Genomic DNA, 27,772 nt, shown 5'->3' with positions numbered 1-27,772 from the left:
TTGCTTTCTCTCCCCTTCATCCCTCGCCACTTCTGCTTAAGGAAAGGGGACTTAAATCTTCCTGCATGCATACCATTTCCCCAACTTGGAATGGCCCCTGGGTGGTGCTGTTTTCCACACTGGTGATACGCAGCTGTACCCCACTCATAGAGCTCCCAGGAACATCTTCAAATCATCCCCAGTGCGCCTTCCAGCAGAGCACACTGTATTCCCTTGGTGAGATTTGTATATAGGCAGTGGCACCTTTGTCTTCCTGCCACACAGGCATCAGAAGTGTGCCACTCCATGACTTGCTGCTTGCTATGGGCTCCAGTGCAATTGCTATGCTCCCTGCACCTTGCCAAGTGGTGTTTCTGTCACTTGTTTCTCCTATGCTGAATGGGCACAGAACATATACTTACAGAACCAGCATCAAAGACTTTGGATTGAGCTGTGTCTTCTGCTACACCACTGTCACCAGGACTGCTGAGATCCACGAAGGGCCCCTAAGCAAAGATTCCCACTGGATCTCTCTTTACATCACACACACACACACACACACGTATCAGAAAAATACTCATAAAATGCTTAATTAGAACATGCATTTGCTATTATTATGGAGCAGCACCTTGCCTAGTTCTGTGGGCCCACACAAAGACCTTGGCCCCATAATCTTGTACCTCCACCCCCCCACACACACATGCACACCTTGCTACCCGATAGTCACTGCTTAATTTTTACTAGGCCAGAATTTTTCTTTGTACTTCAGAATGATTGCTCATACAGTTGCCATAGCCATGATCTTTCTGAGCACAAAATGCAATTATCAGCTAATTATTTTATAACAATAATTCAAAGAATTTTCATTTTTAAAATTCATACTCAGAAAGACTTAGCAAGAGACATCCAATATCTAGGAGAGAAGGCTAGTTTGGGCTAGTTGGTGGTCTTTATTGTTATCTTCATTTTTGCTCCTTACTTTTACCTGAAGCATTAAGTGAGTCAACCAAAAGGAGAATGCATGGACGCAACATTTTACCATACGTGGTGGACTTGTAACAAAGTGCAGAAATATTGGATAAAGGTACATGAAGAGATGCAGAAGATTTTCAAACTCAGATCTGAGCTAAATCCAAAAAACATGCTGTTAAACATTCTACCAATTAATGTTAGAAAAGAACAGGGAGACCTTTTCCATTACATGGTGGCAGCAGCAAAAGTGCTATACACAGCAAAATGGAAAACAGATACATGCCCTGATATGTCAGAGTGGACAGATAAGATTTAAGAATATGCATCAATGGTCAAATTAATTACTTACATACATAATAGACCAATAGCTGGATTTTGTGAAAAATTGAAGGATTTCTTTGACTAGTTAGGCAAAATTAACATTAACTAAGGTAATTTTGTATAAAAATAAGACGATAAAACACAGGGAAATGATTAACCAAAAGTTGGTATTATAGTTTGTATAAGTAACCAAGGAGAGGGAAGGAGAGCCATTACACAATTAAGTTCAGTTATGACAAACAGTGAACGAATTTTTCTAATAGTTTAATTTAATTTTAAATGCAGCGCTTGTATAAGTTTCAAACTAATTTCAAATGTAGTGTTTATATACATTTGTATAAGTCTCAATTTAATCTCAAGTGTAATGTTTGTATAAGTATGCACTTTCTATTGTTATATCTTTTGTTTTAAAATAAAATTTCTATTAAAAAAACAAAAACAAAAAGGAGAATCATGTCAATTTTTCCATGCTCATGGAATAAAAATTAGGTATGGTAGACCAAAATGACAGCCATCACTTCCTTCTATTGTCCTTGAGATTTGATGTGGGCTTTTTAAAAATACGTATTTAACAATTTAATTTTTATTAAAATTTTATTAAAAGATTTTCCATTTTGAATCTGAAACAACTGGCTGCTATTGTTATAAGCAAGCTGGTCATTAACAGTACTTGGGTAGTACTGTGCAGTTCAAAATTAGACAAGCTGAAACCCACAAAAATTGCAAGGGGGGTGGTCAGGGAACCATGCCAGGCTTTTGTCCTCCATTACACGATCTTCCTCTTTTGCACCTCCCTTCTGAACACAATTTCCCTCTACAACCACCACCACCCCCATCCAAAAGGGAAGTATCTTGGGGAGGCGGGTAAAAGAGAAGGGGGTCGGGGAGGAAGAGTCCAAAGGGGAAGGGTGTGAGATGAGGGCAAAGGGGAAAGGTGTTTGGGCAAGAGTTATGTGGGAAAGGGGAACAGTGTTCGGGAAAGTGGGAATCTACAAGGAAATTGTGGGAGCAGCCATCCCATTCTCTTCCCTTTTGCTTCCTCTCCTCTCCCTCACTCCTTCTCTGTCTCTCTTAGTATTTCTCTTTCCTTCTCCCTCCCCCATTGCCCATTGTATCATATACACAAACTCTTGCTTTGTCTGTCACTCATCCCATAACTCTTACTTTCACCCACCCCAACTCTTTCTTGCTCCATTCCCCAATGCGCTCTCTCTCTCTCTCTCTCTCTCTCTCTCTCTCTCTCTCTCTCTCTCTCTCTCTCACACACACACACACACACACACACACACTGTTACTTTGTCCCCCAATGCCCCACTCCCAAAGACTCTTTCCAGTCCCCCACACACACCTTGTAGTTTCTGGGAGAGTCTTGGGCCACTCAACACTGCCAAGCCTGGGCTCTTTTGGCTTCTAGGAGGCTCATTCTGGCCACATTCAGCCTTGTTGTGGCTCACTTCTGATGTGGCTGGGCTCTCCTTGCTTTGGAGTGTTTAGGTCTCACCATGCCCTGCCTCAATGCAGCTTGTTTCTGAGGCACCTGGGCCCTCCTGGCCTGAGGGAGATTCGTTCCCACCATGGCCAGCCTCAGTGCAGCTCATTTCTGCAGCACTCAGAATTTGCACGGTTCATTTCTGAGGCGTTTGGGCTCTCTTAGCCTTTGGGCAGCTTGCTGCTGCCATGCTCGGCCTCAGTGTGGCTTGCGGCTGCACTGCCCACCAGATAAAGGCTTGTTGTCTCCCCCCTGACTACCAAGAACTTACTGCAGTACCACTCAGGCTCTGCCTTCGCGCACCTCGCAGCTGAGCTGCCTGGGCAGGGGGAAGGCAAGGGCTGGCAGCCTGGACAGTTTCATCTATGTTCTATGTCTGCCCATCCTCAGTACCTGATTAACTGCAATTAACTGCACTTGCGCAGTGGATTCTTCACGGTTGGGGAGGGGGGGAAATCCCCACCCCATCTTTCTGCTTTCAGATATTTCTGTAAGACTGGAGGGGCCCCCAAGTTTGGAGAAGAATCTCCTTTGTGTCAAGGGGCCCCCCATCCACAGATTAAGTATCTATGGGAGGGAGCACTTGCCTATTAGTAAATAAGACTGGCAGATGCTAAGTTGTTCTGTCCCTGTTTTGCAGAAGGGAATACTAATGATGCTGAAAAAAAGTTTTACTCTTGCCTGTTAATGACAAAGGTTTACTGTAGATTCAGTCACCTTTTAACATATTGTATTTCTGATTATTAATCCACCGTGAACTATCACCAGCAATTCACTTTTCCATCAGTAACAGTCTTATCCATCACCATAGGCACCATGCTGATGATTCATTGGCCTAGGACAGCAGAGTGACCATTTCCACAAATCCTCTTTACCTCACTTGTATATTATTTAATCTATCTCCTTTTTGCTTAACAGTTTTAGAAAATGAGATATGTTCTCATTATTCAGCCCATATAATACTTTTTAAAAAACTGAAGAAAAAGAAAGTATGGACAAAGGTTGCCATGTGCCTTATGAGACCAGGTGTCCTGATCCAATATGTTTGATAAAATCTCTGCAGGCTTGCCATATACGTATGAGGACCAGGGATTTACTATGCAATAGGATCCCAAAGGAAGCTTGTAAAAAAGGCAGAAAGAGCATTAATAAATGATCCAGAAAATATCTGAAGACCAAAGACTGCATTTCTGTTGCTGAAGTAAAGCAGATCTCGGTCTGGCCAGTACTGTGATGGAAGACCACCTGGAAACCTCACGTCTCAGTTCTTTGAAAAAAAGGCGGGATACGAAGTAATTAGTAAACAATATCTATAAGCCCAGCTGTTTTATAAAACTCCCCCCATCCCCATGAAGAATAAACATGACAGAAGGATGATATTGTGCAGATGTTAGGTGCCTAAGCAGTTCCGGGAGTGGTGATGAGTGTAGGGAAAGCATGCCAGAAGAACGGGGAGCCAGGATGACTGAAATTCATTACTTGCAGGGCCCACTGGGGTCAGCAACAGTGATGCTGAATGGATTTTTTCCAGCCATTTTGAGCCGAGATCTGTACTCCATAATCTGAATGCTTTTATCTGTTTCTGAAAATAGACAGGAATTTTTTCCACTGGCTGCTCCAATCTGGCTGTGGAGATGTGAGGAAGGATTACACGGATAAATTCAGTTTGTGTCAAACAAGCATGTCTTTTATAAATCAAATGTAGGCTGTTCTCTTGTAACACTCCCTCCCCTTCTGTCACCCTACAGCAAAAGAAATGTCAGCTCATGGGACAGGTGAAAAGTCAAAAAAACTCCTGCTTATACTATTTCATTTTTGTTTTGCTTTGCTTTATTCTGTGGTAAACTGCTGGCATCAGCTATTTCTCAAGGTTTCAGGCTCATGAAAAGCAGTCTTAAAGAATGTTTTCCGCTGTCCCAGAATCTATTATATCTAGTGTACTTAATAAGCTTTAAATAAATTTTTGGGAAGAACACTGTTTTAGAACTGTCATACCAGAAATCTTTCAAGGCCGCTGTTTTACATTATAGGTTTAAACATTGCATCATTTATTCATTGAATATTTGAAATGCCCCCAACAAAAGTAGCCCAGAATTTACTCCTTTATTTAAGTAGTAGCCCAGAATGCACCACATTCTTGTTAAAGTTATGACTACCAAGTGTGAAAAACTCAAAAAGTAATTGATGTCGCAGAAGTTGTCTTTTCCCCACATTCTCTAATGCACACACACACATATATATATTGTACCAACCTGAAATATTTTTATACCTATAGCAAAGAGTTATCTTCCCTTTTCTCAACTGAAGCTTGTTCTTTCTCAAAATTCACAGAGATCAAAGGAAGGCAAATGATTCTTGATCTGGAATCAATCTGCTGAATGAACCACCCATATAATTTCCCAGTAAAGGTAGACTAACTCCTCTCCTCCCTGGTTCCTTTGGATCTCTAAATAGCTGCAGAAAGGGCCACAGGCAGCTCATCCCTTCTTGCCCTCCCTCTCCTGGTCTGCCTAAATTCATACTGAGTCACAGAATCAGCATTGCTGTCAGATGACCATCTAGCTTCTTCTTAAAAACCTCCAAAGAAGGAGGGCCCACCACCTCCCAAGGAAGCCTCTTCAACTGAAGAACCGTTCTAACCTTCAGGAAGTTCTTCCTAATGTTTAGCCAAAAACCATTTTGATTTAATCTTAGCCCACTGGTTCTGTTCTGACCCTCTGGGGCAACAGAAAACAACTTTGCTCCATCCTCTATGTGACAGCCCTTTAAATACTTGGAGGGCTATCATATCACCTTTCAGTCCCCTCCTCTCCAAGCTAAACATGCCCGGCTCCTTCAACCTTTCCTCATAGGACTTGTTCTCCAGATTCCTCAGCATCTTTGTTGCCTTTCTTTGGACACGTTCCAGCTTATCAACATTCTTCTTAAACTGTGGTGCCCAGGACTGAACATAGTACTCCAAGTGAAGCCTAACCAGAGCAGAGCAAAGGGTTAAGTTTGGTGTATTGGTTAAGAGCAGCAGGACTCTAATCTGGAGAATGGGGTTTGATTACCCACTCCTCCACTTGAAGCCAGCTGGGTGACCTTGGGTCAGTCACAGCTTCTTGGAGCTCTCTAAGTTCTACCCACCTCATAGGGTGATTGTCATGAGGATAATTGTAAACTGTAAACTGGGCGTAAAGTTGTTCGGAAGGACAGTATATAAATCGAATGTTGTTGTTGCTGCTGTTATGTTGAGTCATAGCTCTATTTCATTATCTTCCTTAACTTGCATTCTCACATATCACAGTTATAAAGCCAAAAAGATCCCCAAATATTACTGCTATCACTACTCCAAAAACAGGCATTTGATAACATTTTAATCCTTTTCTAACTACCAACTAGATATTTAAAGGTACTTCATTTATCATACTAAAAACTAAAGTTATTTGCCAATTACAGAATGCACAACTCTATAGTGAAAGTGCACAGGTAAGATAAGAGGGTTTAAATACACAGTTTAAATATACGGGAACAATGAAGCAGAGAAAGAGATTTACTGTTAAGAAATAAAAATCATACGGGATACCATCATAAAAAGTAAAAGAGTGTTTCCAAATGTGGTTGAAAAGTAACTTTTATTTATCCTAGAGAGATATGAAAGGGACATGGCTTATACTTGCATAGTTGCAGGTTTCTAGGAATTAAATTTCTTTGTTTTAAACCAGATTCCAAGGCTTGGAGACAGCCAGCATGAGCTGTCATTAGTCCTCAATAATATGTTATTCCAAAGAACAAAAATGCACAAACATTTGAAGTTCACTTCTTTGCAGTTCCTAATTCAATCTGAATCTCCTAGATACTAGAGTCCTGCACTTTAACAAGAAAAGCCTTCACAACTGACCAAAGGTTCTAGCCCCACACCTACTGAGGTGACCTAATCGCTACCCTACAAGACAGCAAGAAACTTGTGAAAAACCAGAGAGTCAGTAAGGAATGAATAACAGCTTGCAACTATAGCTGTGCAACTGCATTTCTACCTAGTAACAAAGTAGGTAGAATTTAAATAGACTGACAAAACATGGTCACATCCTGGAAAGGGTCTAGTCCAGGGGAAAAAGTGTGACAGGTTGCTTCCTGTATGTGATATTTTTTAAAAAACCTACAATAAAGAGTAATTTTGCTGACTCCCCACAATTGTGTTTGGGGTTTTCAAAAACAGAATAAGATGCTATGATGGCTCCACACTCTGGTTCCACACTCTGTCTATATGTTCACATGAGAATACTACAACCACATGGGACTGAAAGGACAAATTCTGCCAGCGGTTATCCCTTTGGAAACTTCAGTTTGTTTTCCTAACATTTAGCCCAGGGATTATTAATCCAGGCATGATACTGGTTCGTGCCATATGCAGATAAAATAAATCATAAATTTGATATTCATGAGGTGTTGATGAGTTCTAAATACAGAAATAGAATAATTGCCACTGGAACAATTGATTATAATTCAAAAGCAAAAGAAGAAATGGGGATTATACTTTCATTGAAAAGTGATTCAAGGATAACTCATGTCTAGGCTACCCATTACAATACACATGACACAAGTTTAAAATTACAAGGAATAATGCCCTACTTAGAAGCAAAGTACAAGTAAACCTGAATGTTTGCATGAGGCGTCATAATTCAGGAAAACTTTGTACAACGTTCAGTTTCAGGCATCAGCTGTTGCCAAGAACTGGCCTCTGTAGGAAAAGTTTGAGTAAGCAGGAAAATTTGGATAATAAATTTTCAGTAATTTGCTTTTCACATACAGGACACTGAACTGTGTTGATCTCCCTGTTCCCTTGTGTCATCTTATATAATGCTATTTCACATCTGTCCATCTTTCCACCTTCACCCTCTAAGCTGCTTTCTCTTTGTAGGCAAAAGAGATATTATGTGGATGGAAAGGGTAGTAGGGCACAGACCAGGGAATCTGAAATCTTTTTCCGAGGGGAAAGCTCCTCCCTTCCTCCCAGGAGCTTCACATCAGATTTTGTGATATCCAGCCCTGACATCAATCCCCACTGCTTCTTAGGACCAAACCAGACATGACAGTGTCCTCGTGGCTGACGTAGTGATGCTACCATCATTTTTAAGTGGTTTAAAAGTGCTGCAAGGGCCAGATCCTGACTGGGCCCACAACACAATGAGCTCTTCCCCACCCACCCCCATGCCTTATCAAGTGCCAAAATGTCTGTACCCCCCTTCAGCTGTTTCAGCACTTCAAATGGAAGGGGCACAACAGCACCACACTGTGGCCTTGTCCAGGATTGAGCCCTCACAGCATTTTTAAATGATAGCCATAAGGTATTAGCTTTCACATATAAATCTCTTCATGGCCTTAGTCCAGCATATCTGGGACTGCCTCTCTCCCTATGTTCATCCACAGCAGCTTTGCTCATCTGAACAGGGTCTCCTGCAGGTGCCACCCTACACATGGGCAAAATCAACAGATGTTCATACATGTGCATTCTCTGTGGTGGCCCCACCCTATGGTCAGGAAAGTTCCCGCTCTCCTGGCTTTCCACAAACGATGCAAAACTGAATTATTCAGGAGGGCTATACTGCAAGAAGGTGGTCTAAGAGATGCTTCTCTAAAGAAATAGGGACCATAGACTTCACTAATATGTATTCTCTGTAATCTTATGTACTATCTGTTGCTTTAAGTATGATCCTACTGGGTAGTTCTATGTTGTTTAATATGTCAGAATTGCTCATGCTCTCTTTCAGCATTTCTTCTACTTTGTATTGGATTTTTGCTGACATATCTTTGCAAATTTGCATTTATATACCCTATTGCATTGTTTATTGAGATGTTCTTGATATTGACTGTACCAATCTCACACTACGTAATCTGTCTTGAGTCTTAGTGAGAAATGGAAACTATAAGTGACATAAGTACAATAAGGATGCCATCACTTCTAGTTTGGCCCACAGACCTATGAGTAGGCCACTACAACTGTCACAAAGATGAGAAGGAAAGACTATCATGCTTCACCAGGGGGTGGGGTGGGATTACTCAGTGGTAAAGCATCTGACTGGCATGCAGAAGGCCCTAGGATCAATCCCTGCACCTCCAGTTAGTCAAGTAGCAGGTCAGATAAAGGTGATGTAAAAGAGCTCTGCCTGAGACCTTGGAAAGCCACTGCCAGAGCACTGTTGATCTACACAGACCAATGATCTGATTCAGTATAAGGCAGTTTCATCTGTTCACAGGACAAGGCTCAAGGCTAGATGTAGACTAGGTATGCAGACTAGGTAGTAAACGACATCTTTTAAAAAATTGTTTGAAAACAGCCAGGGTGGATTTGATTTAAATCAAACTGATTTAAATCACGATTTAAATCACTAGTCATTAAGGCTTGATTTAAATCATAGTTTTCTACATAAAGACTAATTCTTGCTGGTATAACTTTAATATGCAAGTTGATGCCTGCCTTACCGATAGGTAAAGGAACTTCATTAAAGTATTCCCAAACTGGGTCTCTTTTACGGCCTGCTGCCATTATAGGTTTTTTCCTCCAAGGAAAGAATGTGATAAACCTCAGGTCATACACACAGAAGATCCAAAGACTTGTGCAGTATTGTGCTCAAAAAGTTTCACTTTCATTTTGTACTGCTTGCCCCTCCCTCCTCACACTTAGTTTCTTCTTGTGCAGATCTATTCCACTCCAAACAATCAGAAAAAGATTGTTTCTATTCACTGAACTTCTTGAAACTTAGCACTGAAGGGGTTGATTCTGTCTTCATAGGTTTGTAGAACAATAGGATTAAGGTCTTTTTCTCTACTCTGTTCATGTTGTAACATTTTTGCTGTGAAGAAGAGGCATGTGATCTCTGCTGAGCTGACACAAATTCAGTTTTGAGAACTGCAAAACCAAGCATCTGTGATAATATCTTGTAGGCAGAGAAACTGCCCAATAATCTTACAAAAACCTCTGGAAGAGCATGACATTGTGAATGGATTAATGGAATTTATTTACCGAAAAAAATTAAACATATACAGCCTTATTCTACATAATTAAAAACTAATCTTTATTTCATGATGGAATAACCTTTGGATGGTAATATATTTTCCTCAAAAAGCATTTTATTTTAAAAAATCCAATTTAAATTTAAAAAATCCGATTTAAATCAAAAAAATCTGATTTTTTTTTTAAAAAAAAATCATTGATTTTTATCCACCCTGAAAACAGCAGAAGAATACTGTGTAGGATTTCAAAGCAGCTGGGACATGTTCCTCAAGATTATAAACATTAAGCACAGTCTTCTGCTTTCTATTAATATTTCCATGACTTCTCACAAATTATATATTAATATAAAGTATTGTGTGAACAGAAGCAGATGGTTCTTCCACTGCTTTCAATGAGATCGCCTAGCCCAGAAATGTTCTTGCACACAATGAGTTGCATGCTGATTGTTGTGCAAAGGCTCCCACCCCATCTACTAACTGTGCTGATTATCTCTTTGTCGGACGTGAATGTCATGCTGGAATGCCCGGGGTGCTGGGTGGGAGAGTTTCAATGTGTACCTCACTTGTAGAACTGGGGTTTCTGAGGTTGCACTCAGTAACAGGAAACATGGAATATACCAATGCATGTCCTAAATAACACTGTAAATCTGACAGGGAAATAGCATATGTACATGAGGTAGGGGGTTAGCCAGCATTCTCTCGGGTTCATCTTCAGCCTGTGCTAGTCACCCTCTATCTGCAGTGTGGACAACTGTAGGGCCAGTGTGGTTCTTACAGGCTGCAGCAGGTCGCCAACTAGTCAATATTTTGGTGCAAGCTTAAAACTGTTTTGTTTCCAAGGGTCTTTGATGTCTGATTCTGCTGTTTGTCGGGAGTCTGTTTTTTTAATCTGGTCTGTGTTCCTTCTGTTTGTTTTGATTTGCCTTATTTTGCGCAGTTTAAGATTTGTTGTAAGCCTGCTTATGGATCTAGCTGAATGAAAACACAAATAAATACAGAGTATTGAGCTCAGAACTACGTTCTGTTGGGTAACCAGAATTTGGACCTTAAACACATCACATTTAAGAGTCTGTCAATCTCTATCCATGTGTTATGAAGATTCTTCTATGTTCATCAGATTACTCAATAGTAGAGCTTCTGATCTGCATACAGAATGTAACAACTCTAATACTCAGGATCTCCAGTTAAAAAGATCAGTAGGTGATGTCAAAGTCTCTCAACATGAGGCTCTGGAGATCTTCCAATGAGAGTGGACAATATACTAAGCTTGACAGGCCAATGATCTGACATAGTACAGAGCAGCTTCTTGTGTTTATGTAGCTATACCCCAGATCAATGACCCTTTAGCCTGTCTTCACCCTAACTCACTACAGCAGTCCTTCCTGGCTCTTCTCAAAAACTGCCCGAAACCAGCAGTGTCTTCCCTATTCTGGTCTAGTTGCTGGCTCCATGCTGCCCTGGAAGTGAGATGTAAAATTCAATCACTGCATTTCCCCTAATGGGGAAACGGTGCCAGTGCCACAGGTCAACATGACTTTGAGCATCCGTAGGTGTCTGCAGAGGAAATTTCTTGCCTAACTCTTACCTGTATGCCAAACTGTAGCTTTGATAGTCTTTTCTTCTCACAGGCCATTTCTATTACCCTTCAGGAGTGAGTAGTGAAAATGGTTCCTCAAGATTATAAGGAAGGAAGCACCCCTAAAACAAGCTGCACCTCCCTCTGCAAAAGTAAATGGTGACATAAAACAGGCAGCATTTAGCTCCCCTAACAGATTTTCAGTGAGTTCAAAATATTCTGCAAAGGAGGAACCAAATCCACTCCAAATGACAACTCTCTTTACACAGCATTCCTTGTTATTGCTCATCTTTAAGCGCCTTGGGAGGGCTGTGAATAAATTCCCATCACTGCATCTCAAAGACTAATTATGAAGTCCTTTCTAATGCTTTGGTTTGAAGAGTACACTTGTGCTTTTAATACCAGCTTTAGAGGGAGAACTTCAGCAGATGTGAATTCTCTTCTGTGCCATCTGAGAACTCACTCCTACCAAACATCTTTCTGCCAGAATAATACCAAGGACATAGAAGCTCTCTTTGGGTCAAGAGGACATCTCTCTATCTGCCCAATGATCTGACATGATGATTTTAATCGGCAGACCACCAAGATCTCCAGGTGGAAGCAACCTCTACTGTAAACAAAACACTGAAATGGAACCACTGCATTTGACATGTTTCGTATGAGCAAGACAAACAAATCTCTCAGAGCCAACAGGAAAATAGGGAAAATAAGCAAAAAATGAGTGATGTATGCCCAGATGGACTGAAAAGGTAGTTTACAGAGTGTTGCTAGGAATGTGCTTTTTGGGGTATATTTCTTTTGTCACATATTTCCCTGTGACAACAAAATGCAATGAGCTGTGACATCAGCATTATCTTCATTATTTTCATTTTATAAAAATGGTTTGACTCACACCTCCTGACAAGATTGATCAAGGACTAGAGGCAAAGGTTATTCATACTTGTGCAGTGCCTGCTAGAGGTATCTTTCTTGCATGAATTATTATAAGATCTTCAAAGGGTACCTGAGAAATCCACCCCTTGTGTTTGCCAAAACTCTTCCAGAACAATTTGGAGAGCTGAGAGAGGCAGATTAAGTATTTGTTGAGTTATAAGCTTTGCGAACCCCAAGGCATGTGCTAAGCTGCTCTTCACTCAGATGACTTGAGACTGGTTCTCTGCTATCTATATTTATCATTACCCCCTCGGGAAGTGCTTTGGCAGACTTTTGTAATGAAAGCCCTGCCCAGAGAACTTTCTGGCCTTTAAATAGCACTGTGAAATGCTGCAATAATTACTCATTCTAGCACTTTTCTTTGAGCTATGCTGTGTGCGTTTGCGACTTTGCTTGTGTCACCTGACGTGATTCACAACACTGTGCATAGGCAGCATCTAATTCAGAGAAGAAGCTAGTAAAGGTGTAGAGTGTGGTCACATCCAAGTCCTTTGGCAGATTTCAGAAATATAGCCCAAGAGATGCACCTACATGGCCCTATTACTCACAATGTGTTTCCTCTTGCAGCAATTACATTACATCATTTTCTTATAATAACAATCACCAGATCTACCCTCATTCAACTTTCTCATTTCCTGCATATCACACTAAGAAAGACTCCAAGGAACTCAGGGCGGCATGCATCATTCATTCCCTCCTCAGTTTTCTCTTCACAACAAACTTGTGAAGTAGGTTAGGTTGACAGAGACTGATGGCCAAGACAAAGTTTCATGGCCACATGGGGATTTGAACCTGGGACTCCTGCATTTTAGCCACTGCATCACACTGACTTTCAAAAGAAATCATGTTTATCATCATATGTTTATCATATGATGATTCCAAAAAGGAATCACAGACATTTCATAATACAGTAGGTCCAATGAATCCCATTCTAGAGCCAGAAAGTTCATAAAAGAGGTCCTTGACCTATACCAAAATCATCATGTATTTATGAAAAGTTACAGTCATGCCTTCACAAAAGTATGATTTCATCTATATTCAGTTTGGAACAAACCTGGCCTCATTCACAGTTTGTAGATCATTCAGCAATAAGAATAAGGAATTCCTGAAGTTTTGGTATCTGGAATGCCCCAATTCAACAAGGACATTAACCTACTGGTAAGGATTCAGAAGAGAGAGCTGACTACCTGAAAGCTATACAAGGAGGGCTAGAGGAACTAAACATATTTCACTTAGAGGAAATATAGTATAATAGCACATTAGCAGTATGCATCTGTTTAAAGGAATGACAAAAAGGGGAGCAAATGAACTGTTCCAAAACAGAACATAAAATATCAAAAATACAAATTTAGATTAAAAATATGAAAAACGGGGGGAAACGTGTTCAATGGATTTGGCAGAGTAATGTAAATCTGGACTGCACTTCCCTATATCTGTGATGAACTTTTTTTTATTTATATAGGGTTGTAACCCAAAGCACTGCTAGCACAGTGAAGCCTGCAGACTGGGACTTCTGGCCTCAGCTTACTGAGCCCTCTTGAAATTCTGTTCTTTGAGGTTCATGGAACCCTTATGAACAGTGTGATGGGGACAAAGTGGGGGTCAGAAATGGAAGGAGGGAGTTGGTGAAAATCGCCCTCCTCTCCTGCACCAACAGGAGCATCATTCTGCCTGCGTAACAGCACCTTTGCAGCCAACCTACAGAATATTTAATTTGTAAAATGCACTGAAGTCTCTGTAATCAAGGTATGGTGTTTGGGAGGGCAAGAGGGGATGGGTAGTCCAAGATCAGCTCAGACAGTACTTGAGTGTCAGAGCTGAACAACAGCCAGGAGCCTGCCAGACGTAGTAGATACTTTGGTTGTCCTGGGAGAGTCCCACTTTGACTGTGAAGTCTTCCTGACCAGTGGGAGCTAATAGGCCACTTAAATCGATGCACGGGGAGGGAGCATGACTCAGTGGCAGAGCATCCACTTGGCACACCAAAGGACCCAGGTTCAATCCTTGACATCTTCAGTTAAAAGGGCCAAGTAGCAGGTGATGTGAAAGATCTGTACCTAAGATGTACCCTGGAGAGCAGCTGCCTGTTCGTATAGACATCAGTGACCATGACAGACCAATAGCCTGACCCAATATAAGACAACTTCATGTGTATTCAACAGTTTACTTCCCAGGCTAATCTCCAACCTGGAGGCTCACAACATGACAGCCCATAGTGGATTCTAGATTCTCACCCTACAAGTTGCTCTGACCAAACAGCTAATCAGAGTCAGCAATTTATAAGACATCTTGAAGCCTAATGACCCTTTGGAAATGTAGCCAAGAATCAGCTATCAGCTGCCAAGGTGGCACATCTAGCTTGAGATCACTAGCACTTCATACAATGTTGCATACAACAACCCTCTGACACACTGATATTCCCATTTCACAGCTGGGCAACTGAGTTTAAGAGATTAGGGGTTTATCTAGAGCTCTACAATGATTCCCTGACATAGCTGAAAACTGAACTCAGATGGCTCATCTCCGGCCCCAGTCTTCTATGTATCAAATCACCTTGATCTGTAATGTTGTAATTATCATCTGTAAGCTGCCCTGAGCCAATAGAAAAGGCAGAGTATAATTATCTCAATATAAATAAATAAAAGTATACAGAACACGAGCTGAAATGCATTGAGGTAAGCTATACAGCCCCAGGGTGGCAGCACGTTCTTACAAAGTTTCTGAATTACTGAATAAATCCAGGCAGCTTTTTCAATCAATCTCATCTAATTCTCCTTCTTACTACAGCCCCTATTCCACACAGCTTTTGTCCATGCATATCCCATGATGCCCAGCAAAGCCTTTTGGTGGCCAAAAGGGACTATTTCCTGCTTTTTTCATCAGTGAAAAAATTGGCTGAATCCAACCCAAAATTTCAAATCCTTAAAAATGTTCAAACCCTTACTACATTGTCATCACCTTACAATCTAAAGATGCAGGGAAAAGAATAAATTTGAACATATCATCATAGCACCTAGGATATAGCAGGTCCATAGCCAGCCATCCTCACTAGGTGGGGCTATCAAACACTAAGGTGGACCTTCAAAGATATGATCAGAAAATTGGTGATTTCCTCATAGCCAATAGGAATGTTGGAAATATGTCAGAAATATATACACTAAATGAAACTGTTACTTTATACTTCAGAAGTATTTACCTACAGAATATCTTCCATAAAGTAACTTAAGTTACCCCCCCCCCCCCCCCGCCCAATATCTTACTGTGATCAAAGCCATCAACGTCCAAAAATTACTGGTCTTCTCTAACCAGAAATTCACCTATTCTAAAAACAGGTTTTATTCATTAACTGGAAATACTAATGTCACAAATTGAAAAACATGTTTTTCAAAGCAAATGCTTAGGTGGAACAAAGCAAAATTCAGGTGGAGCAATGTAGCTAACTGAATCCATCCTGGCATACAGCAAGGAAAAAAATCTAAATATAAATTATAAATAATCATCACCTATTAGAAAGGGGTGATTCATACAAGCATAACAGTGGCTTGTTGACAGCTGATATTTGAACTGATAGCACTAAAAAGCATTCGGTCTGAAGTCATGCAAGGCCAAATACAAATTTCTGACTGTGATGGTAAGATCTGTGAATGTTCATTCCCACATATAGGTCACCACTTCCAGGTTGCAGTTATCAGATGATAAGCATACATGTGTGAACTAGTTCAAAGTACGAGACAAAAGCTGGACAAAGAATTACAGGTGTGCCTTGGTCACAGATTTTATGTTCCGTTCCCTCCAACAGGTTAACTGGGGGGGGGGAGGATGTGGCAAAAACACATCTCAAATAGGTAACCAGATAAAAGAAATTCTATTCTGTTGAGATATGCTGAAAATTACTCAGCCCTACGCAAGTTGGCTCTGTTCAATCATAGCTGGAGCCAATTGCTTTTTTTCTGGTTCTGTCTTGTTTTTGCTTCAGTGTTACTCTATGCAAAATACTTTGGAATCACTATTACTTCATGAATCACTCCCAAACCAGTCATATCAGCTGCAAACACATTCAACATCCAGACCTAGACAAGAAACTGGACTAATATGGATTTCCTGGCTGGCTTCTGCTGTTTGTTGTTCTTTGCCATGTGGAGGACTGTGTGTGGTATCACTCTGCTGCCTGATCAGGCAACTGAAAATTGCTAAGTGATGAAAAAAATGACCAATATAGAACAAATAAATGAACCATTTCCTGGATCAATTGCAAAACTTGGAGGGTTCACACACACAGGTATGCTATGATAGTGAGTCATTAGCTGGCTGCTTACATGTAGGGAATTTTTCATGCAGAGAGCACAGAAAGTCTCCAATTTAAATGGAAGCAACCACATAATGTCTTGCTTATTCTGAGCCTGACTTGTGGTCCTCCCAGGGCTTTCTTCTTCAAACCAGATCAAAGGAAAAATCATTTCATCTGTAGAGTGACTATGGGCAGATGCTCCACCCACAGCCACTATGGCTTCAAGACTGTACAGCTAAGCTCTATTTATCAACCCCTCTTTTGGTCCTTGAAAGAGTATTTTTTCATTCCACAGCTGAGCCATACTATGGCTTCACAACACAACTGGGAAAAGGAAGGGAAATGGGAAAAAGGGGTGCTGGGTCATGGGGGAGGGATCTGGCATGGTCTCCATGTAGAGTTCCCAGGCCTTCTGCTTTGGCAGGAGGCCTCCCACCAGCACTCCAAGTGGAGAAAAAATAAAATTAAAAATAGTATGTTGCTATGTCACTTCCCGATATAACCACAAGAACCAATGGATAGTTCTAGGAATAGATGGCGAGTGAGTTTCTGGAAATTCCTAGAGCTACCCTTTGTCACTTTCAAGTTGTACCTGGAAGAGATGTATCAACATAGGTGATATCGGACACATGCCCCCTTGATCTCACCCCCAGGCCTTCCACTGGTTGCTCGAGTTGCCAGGCAACCCTATCTCCGGGGTGTGTCTGCTTTTGTACAGATACAATGGAGGAAAAGAGGGAGGGATAAGGGTGGTCGGGCAGTAGCAAAAGATGGGAGGGGAGGCGAACACCATTCCTGCCCACTCCCATGCTGTTTGTCGCTGCTGTCTTGGTAGGGGCATGTTTTGCACGGGTGCGGAAGCAGCTGCTGTTGACTCCTCCTTCCCCCGCTTAAAAATTAAACGCTGCTTACAACTGATGGATGCCATGTGGAAGTCACGTAATAAATTATAATTATGCTTTATTGACCCTTTGACTCGGATGTAGGGTTCACAAATGACCCCCTCCCCATTATTTGCTTGCTATCATATGAGGACACCACCAGTGGGCATCTGGAAATAAAATCGCCAGTCCTACTTTGCCACATGATGACATCACCGAGGAAAAAGAAGGGTAACGGGCAGCGCGGATAAGCAACGGCAATTTTGATAAACAAGCAATCATTTTCTCCGGGAGCGACAGCCCCACCCCCGCACTCACGCGCTCCGACGGGGCTGGCGAGACGGGCCGCGGCGATGCCGGTGCCAGGCGGCCTCTCCCGGCCGCCTCTGACTGGGCGGACAGGCCGAGGCCGCGAAGGACGACGACGGAGCGCCGGCAGGGATGGCCTCGCCAAGCCGCCTCCGGAACAGGAGACTCGGTTAGGGGCGGGCCCGGAAGACGGCTGAGGGAGCCAAGGAGCACAGCGAGCACGGGCTCCAGACGCCGCAGGCCCGGCGCGTCCCCTGGAAGGGGGGAGGGGGAGGGGGTTCCGCTGGGTGCCGCCGAAGGAAACGGGAGACGGGCAGGCTGACGGATGAGCCCCCCTTCCCTTTATCCGAGGCTCCGCCCGGCCCTGCTTGAGACAAGGAAGGCTGGAGAGCGCGCCTACCCGAATCCGAGCTCCAGAAGGCGGAGTCTAAGACATTTCATAAAAGGGCTGGGGAAGAAGATAGTTTTGACGCCGCTGAGAATGTTTAGGAGTACCTCCAGTTCAGTCCTAGTTTGAAATCATTCAGCTCTGTCAACTGTTCATGTGCTACTTACCATATTTACCTTGTATATAGGGTGATTTTCATGCCAATATTACAAACTTTTCATTTTCGACATTTGAAATAGTAGGCTGAAAAAAATTGCCGAGTATATGCCAGGTGTTGGTGCATAGGAACAACAGTAGTAACAGCAGCCACGTGAAGGGGGTTTAAAGTGGCATCTGTAGCATCCAGAATGTGTAAACTGACCCTTGGGCTCTGATCTAGTGTGCACAAATGATTCCACAACGTTTCAAATGAAAAGACAATGCAGAATATTAAGAAAATGTAAAGCCATCCTAAGTTTATTGAACGACACTTATGAATGTTATATATAGTCTTCCTCTCCTCCTCTCACTAGTCCCAGAAACTGATTAGATCATGTGTACCAAAATATGTAATCAAGAATGTTTTTGAAGGTTATGATTCCATTGGAAAACAATGCTCCTGAAGGAGTCTGTAATGAGACATGACAGGCCTCTGATAAGGGATCCTGCAGTTTCTGTGGAGTCCAAAACATGGGGGGTTCTAATGTACATGTCTGAGCAGCATTTCCCAGCTTTCCCACACCACAAACACAGTTTGCCATGGAGAAACAAAACCAGAAAGCGTTTTATGAACCCCCTAGCAAAGTGGGAATCTGCCAAATATACCATCATCAGCAAACAATGCTGCAGTCATGTGGAAATATTTTTCCACTCTGTGTCCTTTATTAAAACATTTGCAAACTAATAAATGAATCCCACAACTCCTCTGACACACAGCCAAGGTCGTTCATGGCTGAAAAGGCTAGTTGCTAGCAAAGAATGAATTTCTCATGAGGGTTTTTTTCTCATTTGAAATGATCCTTAAACGTGATCTTTTCATTTTTATTTTCATATAATAAACAATGTTCTGTACAGTTCAACAGTAAACAAAGTAAGTGATTCATACACAATATTTCTAAACAGGTAACTAATATAGGGGGAAAGGTAATGTTCTAATAAAAAAACACAGAAGCATCACATTGTTTGCACCCTATGGCTTAAAGCTTGTTGCCAAATTAAACCAGATTTTATTAAGTCCTTTTTTTTAAGTAGATAATTTCATATATATAAAAACATCTTCATCACTATTTCCTTGACCAAAGTCATAAACAGCAAGCCATCACCTACTAAAAGGGAAACAGAGTTTACTGCCAGAGTTACAATGTGATTTTACTATAGCCATCAAAAATTGAGCTACATAAAGTTACTTGTTTATCTTCATATCTTAATAGTCAAGATCTAGCTTCAAGAGAAATAAAAAACGAGCTTAAACAGAGGGGAAATAAGTTTTAGCTCTCCAATTAAATATTCAGAACACTTCAAAAGAATATGATCAATAGTATCAATTCCGTTAGTACCACATCCACAGTCTGAGTATGGAATACTACAAAACGTTCTTGACACCACCACCGATGGCAAGATGTTCAAACACACAAGTATAAGTGTCCTGTGCTTTGGAAGAGTTATCTCAAACAAGTAACTTGGCATTTTTACCAGAGGATGGATACCAACAGAAAGAAGAGCATATTCTGCAATCTCTGAGGAGTAATAAAATCTCGAAATAGCCTTCCCAGTACTCATGGCTGATCTTACAACAGAATTCAAATGTACCTTCCAAGAAAGATTCACTTGAATAACTCCTAGATACTTAAATTACTCTACTTGCTCCATAGACTGCTTTGCTACTGTCCAGTTATACTTCCTCTTTTGTCGCTTTTTACTAAAAAGCAGAACCTTTGACTTAGAAACATTAATAGTTAGGCCATCTTTAGAGCAATAATCCAAGAAGGAGTTTATAAGATTACACAAGGCTACCACAGATCTTGAAAGAAGGGCTGTGTCATCTATGTACAGAAGACAGCAATTTAACATGAACTAGATAAGGCAGATGGAATTTTTCTGGAAATGTAGTGGTGGAGAGTACCCTCAAGTCATAGCTGACTTATGGCAACCCCTGGTGGAGTTTTCATGGCAAGAGATTAACAGAGGTGGTTTGCCATTGCCTGCCTCTGCAACCCTGGTCTTCATCGGAGATCTCCCATCCAATTACTAACAAGGGCCAACCCTGCTTAGTTTCTGAGATCTGATGAGATCAGGCTCACCTGGGCTATCCAGGCTGGGGCATCACTGGAAATACAGGAGCTTAAATCATTGATACACAAATTAAACAACAATGGAACAAGGACACATCCTTATTTCACTCTTTTATTCAGTGCTATAGCTCTGGTCATTTCACCAGATAGACTACATCTTACTTGAGCTGTAGGCTGATCATATAGTTGTTGTATCAAAAATAAAAGACGCTTGTCAATAGACAATTACTTGAGCTTGTCCCATAATCTCAGCCTAGGCACTAAGTCAAAGACAGCTCTGAGGTCCATAAAGGCTACTGCCAGCATGCTATCCTTTGAGCTGGTATATTTATCTAAACTGTAGAATTTATATATGATAAACTGTAGGGTATGACAATGATCAACTGCACTAACATCTCTACAGAATCCAGCTTGCTCTCATCCCAAGATAGCTTCATCTTGTATCCATGATAATAGTTTCTTGTAAAGCAGGAAAGCATATAACTTGCCCACCACTGAGAACATACGATGATAGATACATTAATCTGTTGGATCACCTTTTTTATAAACAGAAATTATTACTGCATATTGCCAAGAGGTAGGCATAATGCCTGTCTCATTAATCTGTGTAAAAATAGGAGCCAATATATTGGCCCACCAGTCAACATTTACTTTAAATTACTCCAAAGACACCAGATCAGATCCTGGTGTTTACTGGATTTCATTTGGAAAATTAATTATTTCACTTCTGAAACTGCAAATGGAGGCCAACCATCTATTTCTTGGGAGAACATCGATTGGACTACACTACTATCAGCAGATGATATAGCAAATAAAGCCTTAAAATGGTCCTCACAGCATCTAGCTGAGATATGAAGAGAAAGCAGGGATCTAGAATTTAACTCATCCATAATCATATCTCAAAATTTTTTACCATCTTTTCCTTAGAGGCCCAAATCAAATGATTCCACATATTGGCTAAGGAAACTTTTTATTTTTTAATTACAATTCTAAATTCATGTTTCAACAGCAATATCCAATTAAGTATACCTTTATCAATATGTAATTTAAATTGTCAATACATATTAAAATTATTTCAGCCACTATATACATTTTACGGGCAGGTCAAGAACTACTGTGGCCAGGCCCGACAGGGGAATTGGTTTGATGCTGATTGTAGGGCATTAAGAAGGGCAATTCATTATATAAAAGTCCTCAATCTTATGGGGGGGGGAGATTTTCATGTTAGAATTTTTTGTTTCCATAGTTTAATCAATAGTAATCTAGCTGCTGCTGTAGAAAAACACACAGAATATTTTTGGAATAGAAATGGCATAATTCATTAGAAAAAGTTAAGGTATGCTAACATTATAATTAATTCCTTTTGAAAGAATAATGGAAGTCATCTTCCAATATTTATTTGTTCTAATGCATCTCTACACATATGAAAGAAATCAACGTAAGTTTCTTTACAGTACCAGCAATGATTATATGTTCTTGCAAGCTGGAGAAACATGCCATAGGTGGAGAATTTTAACAGCATTTTTTCTCAAGCTCATTGAAATCAATTTTTAAAAAGAGAGAGAAAAGACTGGTTGAGAAAAGATAAACCCTTGGATAGCAAAAACTTCCAAATATGGCTATAACCCATAGCATTTTGCCATTTCTTTATGAAAACTTGACCTGAACCAAGTACACATATACATAACAGGCTATATAACGGGTTGATAAAAGTCCACTGCTCCTTGAAGCAGTGAGAATAAGGTTCTCTTTTACATATCTTTTCGACAAGTAAGCTTGCAGTAACTATTTGTAGATACTGGAATATGGGCATTCTATCATCGCTACATTTGGGTATCATATTGTACTGAACTATTTTTTAATCCAGTGGTTACTAACCTTTTAGGTATGGTGACCCAAAAGGCAAAATTTGCTTCATACCCACATCAAGGGATGGCCCAAGAGATTGAGAAGGTGCTGGGCTGAGGAGATGGGGAAAGAAAGCAGACATTGGCAAAGAGGTCAGTGGCAAGTGGCTTAGCGCCTACATCTTCTGTAGCAGGTAGAGGCCATTAAGACACTTCAGGGGGCTGGGCAAGAGGTTGAACTACTGAAGGAGCAGCATCAAGACAGAACCTACACTCACAAGCCACTTTCTGACCTCTTTTCATTTTTCCATGCACTGAACAGTTCCCGCCCACTCTCCAGCCTTTATTCCCCTTCTTCCACCTACTCTTGTAAAGTTGCCAGTTTCCAGACAGTTTTTTTCCCTACAAACGGGGAAGGCAAGGCGAATATGTGAGAAGCTAGAAAGGTAGGAGAGGAGAGAAAGAAGGCTGTAAAGGACAGGAGCCACCTTTAGGGATGGCTGACCTGCGACCCACTTACAGAGGCTTCATGACCCACTTTTGGGTCCTGACCCACAGGTTGAGAAACACGGTTTTAAATTTATGTTAAATTGCAGTAAGTATTTCTGCATTTTCCTATTGTAGATAATCTGTATTTCTCCATTCTGCTGTAAGTGCCAGTTCTTTTGCTGCCAAGAGTAATAGAGAAAACTGTGGACATAGTTTACCATTAAACTTATTCAAAGTTTCTGTTATGCAGTCTCTATAGTAACTGTTATTTCTATAATGAATACTTCTCTTAGGTCTTCTCAAAGTAACCCAGTTTCCTAGAGGGATTGTGACAAATGATTGCTCAGATTTAGCAACATCTGAGTATTTATGATTAACCTATAAAGTAGGGTTCCCAGATCCCTATACCCTCCCGGCAGAAAGTAGGAGACCTGGGACTTGCCATAGATGTGATGAGAAACCTATGGCCCATTTCCCATCATATCTGCCATGGACATGGACCCAACGAAGCACAGGAGCATGCCCAGAACCAACACAATGATGTAACTTCAGGAAATGACCTCATCATGCCCCACCAGGAGCGCTCCTAGTGCACACTTTCCGGGATTGCCTGCTGGTGGCAGACAATCACTGTTGGGGGGGGGGGTTGTCACCTCCTGCTGATCACCAGCAATTGGAAGGCATCTGGGCAAACTCCCAGGAGATTGCTCACTACCAACAGGCAACTCATAAGCCTGCCATAAAGCTATTTCGTTTAGCCATTCCACATGGTAATATACTGAGATAATAGATATTGCCAAACTTCCCTGATTCAATTTCCTTTGAACTTCTTTCCAAGTGATTTTATCTTCATCTGTTACACTTTTGCTATATTTATTTTTCCCAGAAGGCCATAATTTGAACTTGATCAGGATTTTCAGAAGTACACCAATATCTATAAAAACCAACAACTCATTAATAATTTCCTTAGTTTGATTGGTTAACAAGGTTATTTACGCTTAGCTCTTTATTTATCCCAACAGACAGAAATTTCCCAGCCCTGCCACCAAATTTAAAAAAAATCTTTCTGCTCATATAACAATCTTTCTCTAATTGTTTGAATTTACTGAGTATATTAGAAAAAAGTATTAACTTCTGTACTCATACAGCAAGCGAAGCAGACCTTGAACGTTTGTACCTTGCCTCAGAATTATTCCTTCCACTGACTCCCATCATGGACATTATCCACTGTCTCCCATCATCCTCATGAGGCACTGGTCATGATGACCTTTTGAGAGAAAGTCTGCTATTATTAGTAACATTACAGGTATTTCTTTGGAACAGTTTGTGATGTTCTTATCCAGGACAGCCATATTTAGAATTCAGGATTTAGTGTTTAGCTCCATGGATCTCATGAGAATTTTATCTCAGTGATGAAAACAACATGGAAGGAGAACTGAAAGCACAGCTATTCATCTCCTGAAACTTGGGATGTATTGAGTTCTGCTTTAAATCTGATATGTAATGGAGAATTTAGATTTCTAAACATCTTATTGAAAAACACTTTTCAATGTTCAGGAAGTGAAGCTATTTCGCTACTATCTTCATCTCACTTATGGTTCAATTATGTCAACACCACTATCACATACACATCTTTACTGCCCATTGTCCTTTCGCTCTTTTCTTAACTCTACACAGTGTAGCAGATGCAGAATAAAACATGCAAAAACAATGCAAAATGGGGAACAGTTGCTACTTGGAGGGAAGGGTGGTCATAGAGCTTGACTATAGCTTCCTTTAGACACGACTTTTAATCAAGGTATCAGAAGGGAGCTCTGACTCTTAAATGCTTACACTCTGAAAACCTTGTTGGTCTTTAAGATCCTACTTTTAACCATGAAGAGCTTGAACTCATCTTGTTGCCAAGCTTGCATGCCTTCCTCCTTCCCCTTTTCTTCTCATGCAGAGAATCCTGGTTGAAAGGTAATTGTGGTTGTGCTGCCAGAGTCAGGGGTTTTTCTGAGGACTTGAAAGGAGGATGGGTAAAAAAAACTCACTTGATGCAAGATACTTTAGCCAGGTAAAGGCTTTAATTGGAGGGAAAGAACCAGGCATACAGCACTTCCTTCACACAAGCAAAACAAAACAGAAACCCCTTAATTTAAGAGAAATAAATGGGGGGGGGCAGATTCCTTTACTCACAACACCAGCCACACCCCTGAGTCACTCCAGTGCAGGCAAACAGGTTCCAATAGAGGTTCCAGTAAAAGCAAACCGCAGTGCAGACAGTCTTGGTGGGGCTCTTCCTCCTGGTGTTATATACTGGGCCTTTGCTTACCAGGCACAGCTTCCAAGACCAGTAACACCTGGCAATCAGGTAGGCCAAGCTAGCCTGGAACTACTATCTGCACCTGGCACTCTGGTTGGTTTTTTAACCTTTCCTTAGAAGGTCATGAGGAGGAGATGATCCTGCACCTACTTAGGGCTATTTATTTCTCATATCCTTGATGCCAGAACTGAACCAGCTGACAACACCATATCCCTAATTCTCCTCAGGTGTTCTTCTGCAATTGCACTACAGCCCCCTGTAGTTTATTGAGGGCAGGGAATGATATCAGTAAACCTGTGTCCTTGTATTTAAATATCACATGTAAGCAAAGTTATTTCCTGACCAGGCTTCTTTCATTATGACCTATGCAAGAAGTGGGTGTGGGAGTAGGAGCAACATGTGTGCAGGAGCCTAACTATCTAGGGGCCTGGGCGTAGGGATTCCAGACCCCTGCCAGGAGCGGGGGTTCCCCAGCCCCCCACATCCTGCCCCCACTTACCTGGGCAGTGGCGGGAGCGCACCTTCTGTGCGTGCTCTCCTGTGGCGCTGCACACTCCTGTACACTGCAGCACTCCTGTACACTGCACCAGGATTGGGCCTGTTTTGGCCTTGATCAGGCCCGGATTGGGACCACTGTGAAGTGCAGGAGTGCTCCTGCCCTCCACAGAGACCCAAAACGCGCCTGTTTCAGCCCAGATCGGACTCGTTTTGAGCCCATTTTGGCATGGATTGGGCCTGTTTCAGGCTGCTGCAGAGCGCAGAGCACTCCTGCGCTCCACAGCGGCTCAAAACAAGCCCAATCCGTGCCAAAACGAGCCCAAAATGAGCCCGATATGGGCCAAAACTGGCACATTTTGGGCCACTGTGGAGGGCAGCAGCACTTCTGTGCTCCACAGTGTCTCCAATCCAGGCCCCTTCAGAGCGTGGGCGTGCTCCCAGGGGCCGCGTTATAACATCACTTCCCAGAAGTGATGTCATCGCGCTTGTGGGAGTGTGCATGAGCAAAGCGCGCACACACACACACCTCTGCAGGTGCCAGGCCCCAATCCCCCGCCGGGAGGTTGAGGGGGCCTGGCAACCTTACCTGGACATGTCAATTTAATGTTGGTTTAAACAGCACTTGTGCAGCCAGTGGATCTGCACTAGGGTTGATAAAAACTGAAATACCACTCTCACTGGAAAATAAATACTGGAGCACCTCTCTAACTCTTTAAATATTAACTTATTTTCTACTATTCCTTGGAAAGAAACTTCAGAGCATCTTAGGGCTCCCAGTCTCCCAGCCAAGACTTAACCAGGTTGAGCTTGACCTGTTGAGCTGTAACAATGTTAAAATATCAGGCATTTCTGGACTATTGTGCTGAAAAGTTGCAGCCTTTTCATATTGATAGTTTTAGCGCTGTGACATAAAAACGTCAAAAGCTGAAAGGAAAACGATGCCCATTTTAATATCTGAAAACATCATATAAGGTCCAGGCATTTTTGATAACTATGAATAAAATTACACAGAAATGTAATTTTCCAGTGGTTTCTTCAGGAGCAGGTCTCATACAACAATTGCGTTGGTTCAGCACTATGTTGCGTGTATTGGCACTCCAGTGTGTACAATACATGAAATGTCTCTTTTTTCTAACTGCTTCTCCATTAATTTTAATGGAAAATGCTTGTCCATGTGTACAGATTGGCTCCTTCCACTGAAATCAATGAGGTCCTACTATGTGCAGTCTTGCGCTGAAGCATGTAATTGCATGTGAAACACAGAGGACAAGTGAAAAAATATGATCAAGAATATTAGGACACAGAAGTCACATAAATTGTAATGTATTATTTGTAATTCTTTTTGAACTGTTTGTGTTATGTTAGCAGGGTATTCCAGGTACATGTTTCATATTATATTCGATTTTATCCCCACTATTGGCTTGCAATTACACTGCAGCTCCCTAAAAGCTTGTAAAGTTCTTTTTAAAAGTTCATAAAATTTCACCTGTATTTGTTTATTGCCTACAGGATATAAACAGAACTCATTTGGCTTTGATATATTTATCATTGCTTGGCTTTCACTTTCCATTTCACTGAACAGTTTTATTAAAAAGAATTAATTTCCCTTAGTTTTACCTCACTGAATGAGTTCAATTGGGGAAGTAGTTGAATATTTTCTAACCAGCTCCAATAATTAGTATTCTCTAAGGGCAGCATTTTAAAACTCAATGGGCAGGAAGAGAAAGAATAAAATTCACAGCAAGGTCCAAAATCCCATAATTGGATATATTCCAAAATGAATTGCAAAGAAAGAAAGAAAGAAAGAAAGAAAGAAAGAAAGAAAGAAAGAAAGAAAGAAAGAAAGAAAGAAAGAAAGAAAGAAAGAAAGAAAGAAAGAAAGTGCATTTCAGGAACAATTTGTTGTCATTATTTTATGTCATTTAAATTATTATAGAAATATTATCAACACAGGTGAAATGATGTTTTTCATGTGTGTCACATATACAAAGTACAGAGACTCTTAATTTTCTACCTCACAGCCAAACTACAAGATACACTTTCCCAAGGTATGTTTCCAGGAGAGTCAATCAATTTGGTCTAGAAGTTCCATGTTCAGAACTTGCTTCTGAGATGCACAAGGTCCCAAATCAAATCAGGATCATGACATACTTCACCACCACCATCCATGTGCACCATTTTCCTAGCCTGAAATGGCCCTGAGGAGCCAGTATTTTTTCCACTGGGGA

The 27,772-nt window shown here is 41.2% G+C and overlaps 1 protein-coding gene across 6 annotated transcripts in view; it reads right to left on the bottom strand.

Moving 5' to 3' along the window:
• LCLAT1 (lysocardiolipin acyltransferase 1) overlaps window positions 1–18,055 on the bottom strand; it is a 235,550-nt gene extending 217,495 nt beyond the window's left edge. For 4 of the 6 annotated variants that reach the window (XM_054979025.1, XM_054979031.1, XM_054979032.1 and 1 more), the window contains exon 1: window positions 17,754–18,051. The gene's annotated coding sequence lies outside the window, so the exon portion shown is untranslated. Of the gene's footprint in view, window positions 1–17,753 lie in introns of all 6 variants that reach the window. The other 2 variants (XM_054979035.1, XM_054979036.1) reach the window with 2 other exon arrangements.
• Window positions 18,056–27,772: the final 9,717 nt, after the last annotated feature.

The sequence above is a fragment of the Eublepharis macularius genome, chromosome 1 (assembly GCF_028583425.1).
Source record: "Eublepharis macularius isolate TG4126 chromosome 1, MPM_Emac_v1.0, whole genome shotgun sequence".
In the NCBI taxonomy this organism is placed as follows: domain Eukaryota; kingdom Metazoa; phylum Chordata; class Lepidosauria; order Squamata; family Eublepharidae; genus Eublepharis; species Eublepharis macularius.
The sequence above is the reverse complement of the archived record's forward strand: the minus strand, read 5'-3'. Positions and strand labels throughout refer to the sequence as shown.